The sequence below is a fragment of the Eurosta solidaginis genome, chromosome 1, assembly GCF_040869045.1.
Source record: "Eurosta solidaginis isolate ZX-2024a chromosome 1, ASM4086904v1, whole genome shotgun sequence".
NCBI classification, from domain to species: domain Eukaryota; kingdom Metazoa; phylum Arthropoda; class Insecta; order Diptera; family Tephritidae; genus Eurosta; species Eurosta solidaginis.
In genome coordinates, this window is record NC_090319.1 from 229,722,090 (window position 1) to 229,739,695 (window position 17,606).

The 17,606-nt window shown below is 41.0% G+C and overlaps 1 protein-coding gene and 1 pseudogene across 1 annotated transcript in view; one reads left to right on the forward strand and one right to left on the reverse strand.

Moving 5' to 3' along the window:
• Positions 1-15,717, reverse strand: part of LOC137249144 (T-complex protein 1 subunit eta-like) — a 29,460-nt pseudogene extending 13,743 nt beyond the window's left edge.
• The window catches only part of Keap1 (kelch like ECH associated protein 1), a 557,804-nt gene that overhangs the window by 473,499 nt on the left and 66,699 nt on the right, over positions 1-17,606 (forward strand). The gene's annotated exons all lie outside the window — the stretch shown is intronic.

A 17,606-nucleotide genomic window follows, 5' to 3' on the forward strand; every position in this document is an offset into this window, starting at 1 on the left:
GAGTCGGCATAAAACATGTAGGTCCCGTCCGGCCAATTTGTAGGGAAAAATCAAGAGGAGCACGACGCAAATTGGAAGAGAAGCTCGGCCTTAGATCTCTTCGGAGGTTATCGCGCCTTACATTTATTTTTTTTTTTGGCTCCGGGGTGCTAATAGGTGTCTCCCTATTAAAAAGTGCCCCGGGGTTAATGGTTCTAGGTCGGACGGTTGATTTGAGGAGGGCGTTAAGGGCGCGAGTTGAGGCAGGATTCTATCCTGCAAAGCAGGGTAGAGAATTCCTCAAGGGTGTACTTAAGGTTGGATGCTACCCTTTTGAAGTGAAATTTAAAACTTTTCACTCCCGCTTCCCACAATCCCCCCATGTGAGGAGCAGACGCAGGAATAAAATGCCAGTTCAGATTTTGGTATGTATAGGTTTTTACTACCTCTGCGCGTGAGTCAGCCATGAAGGTTTTGAACTCCGCCCTGAGGGCTCTTGATGCCCCGACAAAATTGGTTCCGTTGTCGGAATACATATTCTTCGGGCAGCCTCGTCGCGCAACGAATCTGGCAAAAGCCGCCTAGAATGACCGGGTGCTCAGATCGGTAGTCGCTTCCAAGTGGATGGCCTTAGTGGAGAAACACACAAAGAGGCAGACATATCCCTTGGACACGCGACAGCCTCGCCCTTGATAATCCTTTATCTCAAAGGGGCCAGCAAAATCTACCCCGGTGTTAGTGAATGCCCGGGTATAGGTGGTTCGCTCGGTCGGTAGAATGCCCATTAATTGTGTTTGTGCTTGTTTCCCATGCACTGCGCATATCTTGCACTTGTGAATTTCTGATCTTATCATGTTTTTCACGCGAGGTATCCAGTACTGTGTTCGGATCAGGCGCAGCATAAGCTGATTCCCCCCATGTAACGAGATTTTATGGACAAATCGTGTGATGAGACGAGATAGTCCACAATGATAGGGCAGAATTATGGGATGGCGTTCGTAAAACGAGAGGTCCTTGGACGCCGCGAGCCGCCCTCTGACTCTGATTGTCTCGTCCTCATCGAGAAATGGGTGCAAGGATTGTAAATCGCTCTTTGACTTGATTGACCCTTTTTCTTTGAGTGTTCTGTACTCCTCCGCATAATGGTTTCGTTGAGCATTGACGATCAGTCGACATATCTTTGCTTTGGTATCAATGGGCGAAATCGTCAGTGATGTTTCATTGAAGGAGGTTTTGAGATGAGTCCTTTTGTAGAACCGTAGAACGTAGGACACAACTCTTAAAACCCGGGAACTGTCGGAAAACCTGTCTACAATATCTTCGTCTTTACGGTTAACCGAGGTTGTGTGCACTTGTAATCTTTTTTCTTCCATGGTTGTGGTGTAAGTTAACCCGTTGTGGGTTTAAAACTTTAAAAAAATTATTTTTTTTCCGGCTTATGCCGGTGTTTTTCACTTTATTACTTTTACATGAGCAAAATACAACTGAAATACAACTGAACTTAAAACTATATTAGTATGGCTTTTTATTAATTCTTAGCGACGGCCCAATTGCAGCGGCGTCGCATCGTTGTTGGTATTTTCATATGTTGCAGTGGTATCGTATCACTGCCAATGTTCCCATCCGCTGGTGACGCGCGGTTAACGTTTGTTGGATGCTCGTATAGAAATATGAAGCTAAGGTATGCGCAGTACTTGCAGTGCGAACTATGTTCCCACGGAGCGGTAGTGAGGCATCAGCATTTATTTCATATGCATGCGCGTTTTGTAACTGGAAGAATGCAGGTGGCTTATGTTGTTGATATCATATCACCAGTAATATTCCCATGATGTGAATATGCTTAGTCAGCGTTTATCGCATGCTCGTGTGCTGCGATGTGACTTAGAGAATGCAGGCAACCCACTATGTGAATGTTTGTGAAGTTTGAATGTGTGTGGTGTTAACTCCTCCCCTCTTAAAGACGGTTGTCCTCGATCGTCTGAAAAATTTGAAAAGTCCTTACTTCGGGTACTGGGACTTGGACTTGCCTGGTTGTTTCTTGGCTCTGGTTGCCTTGAGTGATTGATTGTAATAGTTGCTCTGTAGGTTTATTTGTTTTTTTCCTGCAGTGCCTCCTGAGGCTGGCAATGACAAGGATAACTAGGATTATGGTAATCCCTGAGAATATTCGGTTGGCCGTGTTTTCTGTTTGGAGGGACTGGATTTTTATAGTGTTGTTCAAGTGTAACTCGCTAAGGGCTTCGAGTGACAAAAGTTTGGTGAAGCTCTCCTCCCTTGGATTTGGCTGTGCTATTGCTGGCATCACCCTTAAAGGAGGTGTTTCGAAATTCCTATAAGTTCTGCCGTTAGCTATTACCGTCTCATTTTTGAAGTTCAGTATATAGGTGCCATTTATTTTGCGCATATCTCCGCTGATACTTATATTGCCATGGTAATCATTAAGGAATAGTATTCCTGGGGCAATTAGCTCGTCTCTTGGTATGTGGTGGCAATTTATCATGGGGCACGAAGAATTAAGGCTTTTAATTAGGTTAGTTATACAAAAGTCATTTTTTAAATCTAACAATTCGTCTTGCTTACAAATGCTAATTGAGTTATATTTTTTACAACTAGTTTTTATTCCGAATATTTCTTCTTTATTTTGAATAATATTATTGAATTTTAAATTAATCATTACATCTTTTTTTATTACTGATTTTATAATAAAATTGTTATAAATTACTTCTGTAGTTAATGGAATTTTCAAGACGTACAAAATAGAAGTTGAGTTGCTTAATACGCTAACTTCGGCTAATTCTAGAGCCTCTTCCATTGTGTTGAAGGGCATATTTTCCTTATTAAACTCCTTAATGGATATCTCAATTTCTTTCCTATTCAAAATCATGGAATTTATAATATCTAATCTAGCCCATTGTATGGCATATTTTATGTTAATTATTTCTTCTTTTATAAGCCTAATTTTATTTTGTAAATTTAAAGCGATTTCGTTTACAATTACCTCTTCGTTCTGAAAGGTACTTAATATATCGTTAGTGATTTTCGTTAAATTATTTATCTGCTGCTTAAAAGCATTGTTTATATAATATTGCTTATTATTATTGTTAATTAGTTTTTCTAAATTACCATTTATCATAATTAGGTCGTCATGATCTGGGTTTCCTGCCAGGTATTTCCAGGCAGTGCCAAGGATATCTAGGGATCTTCTTTGTCTGGGACTATGAGGAGGCTCTACGATTTCCAAAATTTCAATAGCTTGTTGGGCCTCGTGTTGCAAGGTGGGATAAATAGGATTTTCGGTGGTTAAAACTTTGTCTATCATCTCAGTAATGTTTTTCAGAACTTGACGGTAGAGTGCGGTATCAATGATGTGGATAAAGTTAAGGGTGCCATCCTTGATTTTGGAGACACCATTATCGATGGTTATTAAGTGGGATGAGGAATAGTCGTGAATTTGGACTTCTCCCTGGGTAGTGCAGGCGAGTAGGCTGGAGAGAAAAAAAAAATAAAAATTTTGGGGATACGACCATTTTATGAAATTTCCTTACTCTATTTATTCGAAGTTTTGTGAAATTTATTTGTTAAATCGTTCGCCTATGGCGTGTTAATCGATGGAAAATTCGTTACATGGAGGTAAGATAAGAAATGAGAAAAAGTGATTTTTCTTCTTTAAAAAAATTTTTTTTTTTTTTTTGTTATATTTTTATCAGCTCCTTATCAGCCCTTTGTGCACCGTCTTCCCTGATTGGGTTATGACTGTTGAGTTCCTGTCTTCTCTGACGACCTCCTTCCTGTACCTGGGTGTAAGCTTATTGCCTACTCTTTTGTTTATTCTGACATAGATGATGTCATTGGGACTGTAAATTTTGAAGATTGATCTTTTTTTATTGTGGAATTCTAAATCTTTTATTTGTTTTTCAGCTAAGTTTTTTATGTTTTCTTGCCTGTGGTTTTCCAATTGTTCGGGGTCGGTACTTACAGTCCTTCCGAAAAATACTTCTATTGGTTTTCTCTTAATTGTCGAATGGATGGAATAAGTGTACTTGCAGAGTGATCTGTTAAGTAGATCTTCGAAGCTATCGTGCGTCCTTTCACTTTTCACGCATCGCATTATTTCTTAAAGAGTGGAATGGAAGCGTTCAACCTGGCCGTTGACAGTACTGGTGTAAGGGGGTGTCTTGTAAATCTCTATTCCGTATTGGTTTTCGAGCATAAAGGTTATGGTTACAGAGTTTAAGGATTTTTCGTTATCAATAACGATTTTTTCTGGGATACCAAAAGAGGTTAGCAATTCTTGAAGGGGTTGTTTTATATCCTCTGTCGCCCTTGATCTAAGTACTTTCGCTTGGGCGTATTTAGAGAATTTGTCGATGGCTGTGAGGATAACCTTATTGTTTGTGTTATATATATATCGATGTGGACAATGTGTCCTGGGTAATTGGGGTTGCTTGTATGATTGGGGCAGTCGGATGTCTTTCGTACTTATTTTCATTGCATATTTTGCATTGTTTTGTGATTCTTTTTATTTTAGCAGTCATTTGCGGGAAATAGCATTTATCTAAAAGCTGTTTTTTATTTTCTATTGCATTTCGATGAGCTCTATTATGCTCCTTTATGATTTCTGTTTCTTGTTCCGCTTCGTTCAAGATATCCTTTATGAATTTGCGGGTATAGAGTACTCTGTATCTGCTAAAATCAGTTTGGTATATTGTTTGGATTTTGCCCAGAATGCTATCTTCGGTTCTTATGCAGTTTGTTGTTGAAGGATTTAAGTATCGTTTAAGTAGGGTGGTGAGAGTTTCCTCCGTAAAATCTCTTTCGATTATGATATGACGGTGGTAGGTGGGGAAAATTATCTTAAATTGGTATGAAGGAATTTCTCCTACTGAAATAAAAATTTGGTTCTTGAATGCATTGATGGGTGCATCGGTGTAGGGAATAAGGGTTTGACCTGAACTTTCGTCGCTGTGTTGGGTGGGTGTCAATGAATTTATTTCTTGTGGTGGTCTAGAAAGTGCGTCCGCTACGACGTTTGTGTGGCCGGGCTTGTATTTGATCTCATAGTTGTACTCCTCCAAGATGGCTTTCCATCTCTTCAGTTTGCTATTGTTGTTCTTGTTGATGAGGGCATATGTAAGAGGTTGGTGGTCTGTGAAAATTTTGACTACGGCAGGGCCGTAAAGATAGCTTCTCAAAGATTTGAGGGCCCAAATGATGGCTAACATTTCCTTCTCATTTGTTGCGTAGTTTTCCTCGGCCTTTGATAGGGTTCTAGATATGAATAGAATTGGTTTATTATCTTGTTCAAGCACTGCTCCTATTGCGTAATTGGAGGCGTCGGTAGTTAGATGGAATTCTTTACCAAAATTGGGGTATTGTAACATCACGTCGTTGGACGTAAGCGTCCTTTTTATTTTATTGAAGGCGTCTATTGCTTCGTTGTTCATGGTTATTGCTGTTTTTGCAGATAAATGTTTACTCATTCGTCCTTCCTCCCCTCTTAAGATGAGAGTAAGGGGTTTTGCTATTTTGGCGTAGTCCCTAATGAAACGTCTGTAAAACCCAGACATTCCTAGGAAAGATCTGAGGTCCTTTAGTGTTTTGGTATAGGTACCTTTTCTATTGCTTCAATCTTTAATGGATTTGCTCTAATGCCGTCTGCAGTGACTATGAATCCTAAAAATTCTACTTCCTGCGCGAAGAATTTGCATTTGTCTAGCTGGATTTTCATATTGGCTTGCTCTAGTGTATCGAAAATTATTTGTAAGGATTTAGCATGGTCTTGTTCTGTCTTGCTGAAAATTATGATATCGTCTATGTAGACGTAACACAACTTCCCTATATGTTGCCGTAGTATATCGTCGAGGGTGCGTTGGAAAATTGATGGTGCGTTTTTCAGTCCGAAAGGGAGTCTAGTAAATTCATATTTTGCGTTGTTTATGGAAAATGCGTTTTTTTCGATATCTGATTCTTTCAGGGGTATTTGGTGGAATCCGCTTTTCAGATCGATGACGGAAAAGAACCCATTACGTCCTAGTTGCGCTAGTACTTCGTTTATTTCGGGGATGGGGTACCTGTCTGCAATAGTAACCGAGTTGAGCTTCCTGTAGTCAATTACTAGCCTGTATTGTTTATTTCCTGCAGAGTCTGGTTTCTTGTTAACGATCCAAACGGGGGAATTATAGGGGGAGTGAGATGGTCGTATAATCCCATCTTCGACAAGTTTATTGATCTGTTTTTCAACCTCATTTTTTAGAGACATTGGATAAGGATAATATTTGGTGTAAATTGGAGAGTCGTTTGTTGTACGGATTTCGCCGACGATTCTAGTGGTGTATGTTAGTTTTTTATCGGGTTCGGCGAATAATGTGGGGAACTGTTGCACTAAATTCCCGATAATGACTTTTTGTTCTGGATTCATATGTTCAGTTTTTATTTCTATGTTGTTCACTGACTTAGAAATTTGTTGCTTAATGGGCACTTTTATTTTGTTTTCTATAAGCATGTAGTCGTTAGAGGTGTAAATAACAGCTTTGAGTTGTTTTAAGCTGTCGTTGCCAATTATGGCGTGAAAGGATTTCAGGGTTGGTAGGATAAAGAACTTTATCTTTTTATCTCTAAGGCCAAAAAGGTTAAGTTCGGTATGATGTGATACACTTATTTTTCCGCCTACGGAGTTTGCAAAGAACACGCTGTCATTTGGTTTAGGGTTTGTAACTAACGCGGGCTGAATGTAATTTTTGTTTGAACCAGTGTCGATAAGGAATTTAAGTATTCTGCCATCGCTTGTTTTACATTCAAAGTAAGAAAGCGATGAGTGAGTTAATCTAAAAAATGAACGTCCACGTATTCGTTTGCGTCGTCTTGGCGATACTGGTGCTCCTATTGTTCGTAAGTGTTGTAGTAGTCCTGCCATGATTGTTCCTCGCTCTCCGGATCGTATGTGTTGGTGTCGCCTTCGTATTGGCCAGAGTCGGTTGTGGTGGAATCGAGGGTTGGGGAAATATGGTTTACACGTTGAACTTTGTTCGGGAAATTCCTAATATGTTGATGGGATTGCGTGGGCGGTGGTCGTTTCGACGTAGCACTGTTGTCGTTAGGTCTGTTGATGTAGTTAACATTCCTCGTTTTCAGCGACTGGTCTACTTCCATTGGTACCGGCGGCTTTGGCTGAGTTGGTCTTGGAGGTGGTTTATTGTTAAGAGGTCTACCAGGAGGTACACCTTGTCCATAGTAGTACTGAGGATAGGGCTGTCGGTATATGTGTTGTTGGTATATGGGTTGTTGATATGAGGTATGCTGGAACTGTGGGGGGAACTGTATCATGGGAGGGGTTGGTTGAGGTATGTGGGCGAGCTGTGGGTAGAAGGGATGATTTCCGTGTTGGAACTTCCTTGCGGGAATAGAAGGTTTTTGGTGGGTGTCGAATGGGGTTGAAGGTGAACTCAGTATCTTCGGAAAGCTATATTGGTTGTTAGCATGTATGGACCTAAAGTTTTGGTTTTCTAATTTAGTGCATAAATGTAATGCTTCGGGTAAGTCTGCAGGTTCTTTCATGCCGAGGAGCCTGGAGAGGTCGCCTGATAATCCTCTTACGAAGGTATCTAGTGCTTTATCGCGATATGTATTGGTGAGTACACGCATTGCTTCGTCGTTAATTTCCATACAGGAAATTTTATTGAGGATGAGAGATAGGTGCTTGTAAACTTCTGCGTAGAACTCCTGTACCGACTTCCGTCCTTGGATGAGACAGGTCATTTGGTACTCGAGGGTGCTGAGATCCCTCTTGTCGGCGTAGTGCGTTGTAAGACAACGCGAAATTGCCTTCCAATTGAGCGGGGTGTTGTATGCTTCGAGCGCGGCATCTGCACCACCTACAATTTTGTTTCTGATAATGTTCAGGATACCAAAATACCTTGGAGTACCTACACTGGGTTCGTAAATTTTTAGTACTCTTTCTACGCTCTTCTTCCAACTACTGAACTCAGTAGAGTTTCCACTGAACTCTCTTAGGGAACGGACGACGTCAGGGATCTTGTCCATATCGGAAATGCTATTTCTGAACCTCTCGTCAATTGTCTGATCAGTTAGCAAAGGGGGTTGAGCACTGATTCTAGTCAGGACTGAAGCGTCGGTCTGAAGGATTTCGGCTAAGGTGCTTCTTACAACTTCCCTAAATTCCTCGGTCGTTGTTACGGCTTGGGGAGGGGAAAGGTTTGCAGGTGCTGTTGAGGCAGCTGTTGCTCCTGTATTTAGGAGTGGAGGCCTAAGTATATTATTCTGAGCCATTTTTCTCATTCGCTTACCAACCTCGCAAGTTAGTAAAAACAAAAATTGTTTAACGATAGCAGTTCACTTTCACTTTCACTTCACTTAACTTAGTTCTATCTTTATTGGTTAACTATATATTACTCTAATTTAATTATTTCTTACATTAGTCTCACGGCGTAGAGGGTTTTTGGTCCTTTTTGCATCTTTTCTCGATAGTTATAGAAATTCTCTGCTACTCTGGCTCCCTCGATGCGCACTCTGCGTGGGTGCGTGGCTTTCTTCTACTGAAGCTATTCACTTGTGGATTCCCGTTGTCGCGATGAGTTTTCCGCGAATCTGTTTGCGAGGCACTGCTTTAGGGCCTTTTGGAGCGTTAAATTCGCGGGGCACTACTTTAGGGCCTTTTAACTCGCGACTGGGCCGTTGGGCGCCAGTTAACCCGTTGTGGGTTTAAAACTTAAAAAAAATTATTTTTTTGCCGGCTTATGCCGGTGTTTTTCACTTTATTACTTTTACATGAGCAAAATACAACTGAAATACAACTGAACTTAAAACTATATTAGTATGGCTTTTTATTAATTCTTAGCGACGGCCCAATTGCAGCGGCGTCGCATCGTTGTTGGTATTTTTATATGTTGCAGTGGTATCGTATCACTGCCAATGTTCCCATCCGCTGGTGACGCGCGGTTGACGTTTGTTGGATGCTCGTATAGAAATATGAAGCTAAGGTATGCGCAGTACTTGCAGTGCGAACTATGTTCCCACGGAGCGGTAGTGAGGCATCATCATTTATTTCATATGCATGCGCGTTTTGTAACTGGAGTGAAGAATGCAGGTGGCTTATGTTGTTGATATCATATCACCAGTAATATTCTCATGATGTGAATATGCTTAGTCAGCGTTTATCGCATGCTCGTGTGCTGCGATGTGACTTAGAGAATGCAGGCAACCCACTATGTGAATGTTTGTGAAGTTTGAATGTGTGTGGTGTTAACTTGTAGTTTATTTCCTGGTTTGGCCATTCTTTGCCATCTTGCTGCAGCCAAGACAGGCCTTCCCACCACAGGGAATTTTTTACTAGCTCTTGCGCTAATAGCCCTCTACTGGCTAACTCTGCAGGGTTTGACGCTGAGTCCACGTGACGCCAGTCCGTGTACCCAACTTAGTCTATTATCTTTGTCACACGGTGGGCCTAGAAGACTGACCATGAACACGGAGGTTTCCGTAACCAAGCTAAGACAATAGTTGAGTCAGTCCATAATAAGGTTTTATGTTTGCCTAAATTAAGGTTCTTGTTGATAGATTCTAGGGTTTCTGCAAGGAGAACTGCTCCACAAAGTTCTAGTCTTGGTAAGGAGATAGTTTTTACGGGCGCGACTCTTGATTTGGCTAATATCAGGCTTACAAATATTTGTTCATTAATATTGACGCGCAGGTAAACGGTGGCTGCGTATGCTTTTTCTGACGCGTCACAGAATCCGTGGATCTCCACTGTGGCTGTTGGGGAAAAGTGTACCCAGCGTGGAATCTGAATTTTTTCTTTGTGCTGGTAATTTTCGATGAAACTTTGCCACCTATCCAGCGAGACTGGTGACACGGTTTCATACCATCTTGTTCCCTCTAACCAGATGTCTTGCATCAACATTTTGGCGGTAACCACGAATGGTGCCAGCCACATTAAGGGGTCGAATAATTTTACTATGGCCGACAGAATTTTCCGTTTTGTAAAGCTAGACTGTTCCTCTATGGGTTTCGTTTTGAAGTAAAAGATATCTGAGTGGGTGTTGCACCTAATGCCAAGTGCTGTAACCATACTGGTATCCTCGAAGTCTAGGAAATCTTCGTTTAGGAGGTAAGCCTTTGGTAGGCCTTTAAGTAGTTTGTTCGAGTTGGCGGTCCATTTCCTCAGCGAGAATCCTTCTGTCCCCAGGGCTGTAGTTATTTGATCCCTTGCTTTAATGGTGTCGGTAATAGTGTAGCCTCCTGCTAGAACGTCGTCAACGTACATTGCATTTCGTAGTATATCTGATGCTATAGGGTGGCTGTGCTCCACGTCGTCCCCTAACTGGAGCAGTGTTCGTATTACAAGGTACGGGGCACTGTTAACTCCGAAGGTGACAGTTTTCAACTCATATAGTTGTATGGGCTGTGTATTTTCTGTTCGGAATACAATACGTTGATACTTAGTGTGATCATCGTGCAACAGAATATGTCTGTACATTTTTTCTATGTCGCTGTTAAAGACATATTTGAAGAAACGCCACCTTAATATGAGAATGGTTAAATCATTTTGTAGAACTGGCCCCGGATGGAGGATGTCGTTGAGGCTGACTCCGTTTGCAGTTGATGATGACGCATGGAACACCACTCTTACTTTGGTTGTTGTGCTTTCTTCCTTTTTGACGGCATGATGTGATAAAAAATAGGTATCACAGTCTTCAGCAGGGATGTGTGTTGGTACCCGGGACATGTGCCCCAAGGTTTCATACTCTGCTAAGACCCTATTTTATTCTGACTGTAATGGTGGGTCTTTACCGTGGTGTGATGGTAGCGTGCTCCGCCTATCACACCGTATGCCCTGGCTTCAACTCCCGGGCAAAGCAACATCAAGATTTTAGAAATAAGATTTTTCAATTAGAAGAAAATTTTTCTAAGCGGGGTCGCCCCTCGGCAGTGTCTGGCAAGCGCTCCGATTGTATTTCTGCCATGAAAAGCTCTCAGTGAAAACTCATCTGCCTTGCAGATGCCGTTCGGAGTCGGCATAAAACATGTAGGTCCCGTCCGGCCAATTTGTAGGGAAAAATCAAGAGGAGCACGACGCAAATTGGAAGAGAAGCTCGGCCTTAGATCTCTTCGGAGGTTATCGCGCCTTACATTTATTTTTTTTTTTTTTAATGGTGGGTCTTTAGCTGAACGCGTTTCCATTCGGAAAAATTGTGAACACGCAATTTTTAATGAGGAACCTAATTGTTTATATTTTAGAAATTCCTATTTAAAGGGCAAGGATACAATATATTTACCCTCATCATTTCGAATCCTTGTGTTCTTCACAATTCTTCACATACCTGTCATCATGATTGTACGCCTTGTCCTTGCGGACTTCCTCTGTTTCCCAAAATGATCGTAGCTCTCTGTCCAATTGCACTTCACTGACGAATGACACATATTTCTCGCTGGGTGAGATTGTTTCGGTTTGGCCGGTCAATATCCAGCCGAACACCGTCTCTTGGGTTAGCAGTGTTCCTAACACGTCTTTCTTTATTCCCCCTAACATCACCTGTGCATAAATGTCGCCTCCTAATATCAGGTTGACTTGCTCATTGACAAAAAAACGTTTGTCAGCTAATACTAAGTTCGGGAAGGCATGCATGGACATGGCATCCACCTTGCATGTTGGTAGATTGCCACTTAGTTGCGGCAGCACAAACGCGGTGGTGGCAATATTTATTGTCGGATCAATTGGAGACCGCAGTTGTATATGACACGCCTCCTTTACTTGTGCTGACACTTGATTGGTTATGCCTGACACATGCGCAGACATCCGCTGAGATGGCAAGTTTATGCGACGTTTAAGTCTCTCAGTTATGAAAGTACATTCTGACCCCGAATCTACAAGTGCCCGCGCGGAGAAGTTGGTGTTGTAGAATATATTGATGCGGGCCGTACCTAGTAAAACCCCTTTACTTGTGTTTGTAAAGCAGGCCTTGAAGTGGTTAGTTCCATTGCTTTGGTTATTTCTAGTGCTTTGGTTATTGGAATAGGTGCGTCTGTTTTGCGCTTGGGTTGATGGGCCAGGGTGGTTATTATTGTTGTTTGCGTTTTGGTTGGTGTTCGTTGCCTGAATATGTAGGAGCGTATTGTGTCTTTGCTGGCAGGTGGCGCAATTGTAGGAGCTTGAACACCTAGACACAGTATGTCCTGAGGATAGGCAGTTAATAAACCCTTTTTTGTTTTTAATGAAGGTGATTCTATCGGAAACCGCCAATGTGCGGAACGGTTGGCAATGCTGTAGTTTGTGCTCAGTGGATTTACACATCTTGCATGCACCTTTGGTTACACTCGTCTGAAAAGCACCTAGCTTTCTGTGAGAGTTTTCAGTAGATTGTCTACCATTATGGGTTTTCGGGTTCGTGGTTTCCACGCTATCCTCAGTTATGCCAGAGACTGTCTCAAGTTAATTTATCCATGTTTTCCCACTTGGATATTTCTGTTTTATTTTGAACTGTTTGCTCCCATAAGGCTAGTGTGCTTTTTGGCAATTTCGTTGAACACAAATAAGTTATAATCGCATCCCAATTTGACACATCGATTTGATGTGTCTTTAAGTATACGATACAGTTGTTGATGTCTCGCTGCAGCTTTTTAATTGAAGTGCCGCATTGCTTTTCGACCGCCTCTAAGCTGAACAATGTTCTCAGCTGAGTATTCACTAGTATGCGTTTGTTTTCGTATCTGTCTACCAGATTTTGCCACGCTTTACCGAACCCTTCGTTTGTGCGCGGGCACTTTTGCACTATCTCTTTAGCCTCACCCTGGGTCTTTTGTATCAAGTGGTTCAATCTTTCTACCGGGGTGAGTCGCTTATTAAAATATATATGGCTGTAAATAGGTCTCTGAAAGTAGGCCAGGATAAGTAATCTCCCTTGAACACATCAGTGTCACACGGGGTTAGGCGGATATTTGTATCCCTTTCGTGCTGTTCTTCGGGCTTAGGGTCGGGTTTGTTGAATGTGGCCTGTCGCGTTGATATGTTTGACATGCAACGCAAGTAGACTGCGTAAACACTTTTGTGCTTCATCTTAACATCTGATATATTTTTTCCTTCTAGAATGTCCCCTGCTAATATTTCATCATGGTCTGTTTTTGCTTTTTTCCACTTTGCCTTCAACTCATCTTGCTGGATAGCCAGAGTATACTTGGTATGCTCGGAGTCGGGTGTGTTTTTGAAGTCAGCTTCAAACTCTATGATTTCATCAGCCACCCTGATGTAATTTTCCATCGCTTTCGACATGACAGCAGTACTGAGATTAAGGGCAAAATGGATCTAACTTGTTAATAGGGTTGTTCACGAAGGCACGTTCAGCTTAAGATAGGACGATGTAGCTAGTGGGTATATGCCCAATATAATGGATTGCCGCCAAGGGGTAAACACGCAAATTTTTCTCTGTGTATCTTTTTCTTTAATTCTTTCAGCTAATTGTGCTTTTGTGTGAACACTCTTGCCACCCAACTCACCACAGTGTTAGTGTTGTGTATACAAGAAAATAAGGTTAAGTGAACTGTGGTTTAGTGATAGTAACGCTGATTTACGTCAGAACCTAAAGAACTGGTTCAATGTATTACACTTAAGTGTTCAATGGTTCTAAAATATTGGCAGTGACTTGCGATAAAGTGCGTTAAAGTGTTGTTGCAAAGAAATTGCCACACTACAGTGAAAAAGTGGGGTTATGTTGAATTTGTGCAGCTGGCTGCGATATTCCCCGAAAATATGCGTTACAGCAAACAAACTACTAAATCAAAATACTTTATGTAAATCTGTGTAACTTAATTGCCACACATACGTATAATTGTTTTGGTTTATATTAATAAAATCGCGATATTGGTACGCCGGGAAGTTAAAGTATGTCTAATTTCCCTAATTGTGCAAAAAACAAAAAAATTGAACTTAAACCACGTACCTTTGTGCCTTTGTTTGACGGCTCGTGTTTGTTTGCTGGTGTAGTGCTTGTCGCTTTTGAAACGCTCAGGTGCTGCTAACGGCTAGCTTTTGAAACGCTTTTGTGTGGTGCTGCTAACGGCAGGCTTTTGAAACGCTTTTGAATGGTTATATTAATGGTTGCTTTTGCTGCTAACGGCTAGCTTTTGAAACGCTTTTGTGTGGTTATATTAATATTTGTTTTTGCTGTGGTTATCCAGTTGGTCGCTGGTGATTCAGTCGTTTCTATAATTATTCCGGCCGGGAACCATGAAAAAAACCTCTTATGGCTTCGATAGCTCTTTAGTAGGTTCCCAAGGGGTTTTTTGCGCTCGGTGAAAAAAGAGAAAAAAGGAAAAGAACACACAGCAGATTAAATTCAAGAATTTAACAATTTAATAATTTGCACTTCAAAGTTAACTCACAATGTGTAATTCAAAAGCTGATTCACAATTTAACTAACTGTATTCAGGTTAAGTTATACAAACGAAAGGGAAATCTTACCTATAACAGGGCTGATGGCTGCAGTTGTCACGGAGGTTTCCAAAAAAGAAGTGAAAGAGTTTCTTTCTTATAAAACGCGTTCACCCCTCAATTCCGTCAAAAAGCGGTTTTGAGGGGTGATTGAACGAAAGTAAGTTAAATTGGAAAGTCGCGCACCAACACATACACATACGCCTGCACGGACATATGTAGCCGTGATGGTAGTGCGTGAAGGTAGATAGAAGCAAACACAGATAGGTTACATTAGGCTGGGTCACTATTGGCCGTGCTCATTCTTGGGTTTAGCTTGATGGCCTAAACAAATGTCAAACCCACTATCAAACCTTGGAAAATGTTGAAATGTTCACCACCGTTGACGTTCTTCAAAGTAATCACATTGACCCAAAACACTTGAATTAATATCATTAGCTGTAGTCATAACAGCACCACCACAAGCTTTCATTGTACGTTTCAAATCTTCTTCTACACTAACAGAACCTTTCACGATCTGCAAAATACTGTGTACCAACATCACCAATTGGTACTTTAAATAACACAACATTGGCGTCGTACTTGGCAAGTTTATTGTAGAGAATACGCCATTCAGCATCAACAATTTTCTGATACTCTTGAACATTATCAATACGTACTTCAGCATTGTCACGCTCAGCCTTGAATTCAAATTCTATATTTAATGCCATTTGATATTTTTTGTATGTCCATCAAAGAAAAGTACAGCGTCCACAACCATTTTAGAAAATAAATCTTTTTGTTGATTAATAAGTTTGGAGGACATTACTGTGGCAGCGCATTTTTCCAATAAAACACGTTGTTGTTCTTTTGATTGGCGCTTCGACATGTACAGCCATGTCATTTTTGGTCATGCATAATTGTAATGCTCTACATATAGCTTTAATGATGATACGTACATGCACGCCTTCCTCAATATATGGCTTAACTTGTGTTAAGATTGCCCTCCTTAAAATACTACTGAAGAGGTGCCATCGCCGAACTGATAAGAGAAATATTTTTATTCTACACATTCTAATATAACAAAAAACTTACCTCAGCATCTTGAGATTTGGCGATGTCGACTAGAGTTTTACGACTGGATGCACAATATCCAATAGTTTCATAATGGTTGTCCCATCATTTGAAATTGTGGCCCTACCACTGGAATTAACAATATGCTTGTCCATACTGCGTGAACCCAATGTAGTGCGTACAGCGTCCACAATTTAATGCGAGGCATTGATGTTGGATATGAGTTGAGGTTTACCTTGAGAGCTATCGGTACCCAAACATTTTTTAAAGAAAAGGTCATGTACCCAATACAAGTTCAGGACGTTCATATTTATCGACACGCTGTCTGGTGTGGCCCAAATGTTGGAAATATTCAGTTGGCACTGTTGAGAAAAAATATGGACCAATGAACACAAGTAAAAGTGGAAGAGTTTTTTTTACCATCTGTTGTTGCTTTACACATTAGACATTGGAAACGACGACCAGCATCTACAAATTGCATTTTCGCCTTGCAACCCATTACATCTAATTGGAACCAATTCACCAAAATTTACAATGGGTGGCTCATATTCACCCTCAACCGTGCGTGCCATTGGTGAGATGGTAAGTGTAAAGGACAAAGCTGCTGTTTTAATAAATCAGCTGTTGCAGGTATGCAATAAAAAAAGGCCAGCAAACGGGAAAGATCAATGTAATTGCAAACAAAACATTAATTTCAAATATCAATACCCAACGTAACGTGGCGAGGAGTTACCCTGATCTTGTACCACATATTTTGTGATCACCAATGGTGGTAATAAACCCTGTCCATTAGTAATAAAAGCACCACCAGCGCTATTTTGATTTTCAACGATAACGCTTATCGGATTAGGCATTTGATCGGGATCTAAACGGCGTTGGGCTACTGTTGCGGATGTTGATATATACCAGTACCAGGTGCAGGTGGTTGCTAAAGAAAATAATACAAAAATAATCATCAGTAATATTTGAAATATATTAGTTGTATTAGCATACATTGTAACCATGACGTCCGGGTATTGTTGACCCGGCATGAGTGGCTGACTGGGCATCGGCGCCTGTCACCTGGGCATTGGCACCTGTAACCACCTGGTGCACTTGGTTGTTGTAGAGGATAGCCTGGATGTTGAGGTTGTGGAGGGCAACCAGGTGGATCGTCTACACTGCGCTTAAATTCTTGATTTTCTTTACTGTAAAGCTAATAAAACGTTCCTCTCTTCATATTTCTTACCTGATATAGGACACGTTCAGAAACACCAAAATAGCGCGGACCCAAACACGCGAGCGTAAAAATTCTGCTTCCACTGCTGATATACTTAACCTTTTCCAAAGTATATGCTTGCCTAAATATTGAATAAAAAATGTAAATGTTAGCCAGTTTGGATCATAAAAAGATTGATCTAGGTGGGGATGGTTCTTCAATATAATTGAATAGACGATTTGTGTCATGTGGTGTTAATTGCATGCTGGACATATATCAGGTACTTCAGTTCAGTCTGGATAAGTAAGAGTTTAACCTGTTACAGTACCCACGGATTAAGCCAGTGCGGAGCTTACTGACTTTTTGTAGATGAGGTGGGAAAGTCATTAGCTTTTCCAGCCCTAACCCGGTCGGGCTGGACATGCCAAGTGTCAGAAATATTGGACATCCATGAAATGATGTGACGTTCTATCAGGACCTACATTTATACGAACCGTGGAATTAAATCCATTGAATTGCACCAGCATATCGTAAATAACACTTTTACCCACAGTTTTTCTTGTGGGTACTACAAAATCACCAAAACAACAACAACCACATGAAAATTTTAAATTTTGTTTGCAAATATCTCCGAAACGAAATAAAATTCTGAATTTCCGCCATAGCTTAGAATAGGAACCATCCCAGCAAAAATCTAGTGGCCGAAAATAGGTATATTCTAAGCCCCTAACCCACTGGGGGTGTACTTCTCGTATCTCAGCCGATGGTGGAGAGTCAGAACGAAATCCTCCAAATAAACAAGTAGGCGGAAGAACAATATTTATTTGGGTAATAGTCTAGTTGAGGAGTCAACTGCTAATATGCGTCCAAAAATATCGAGAGCGGTGTCGAACGTCGCGTCTTGATATCAGTATTAATAATCCGAAGGCGGAAAATAAA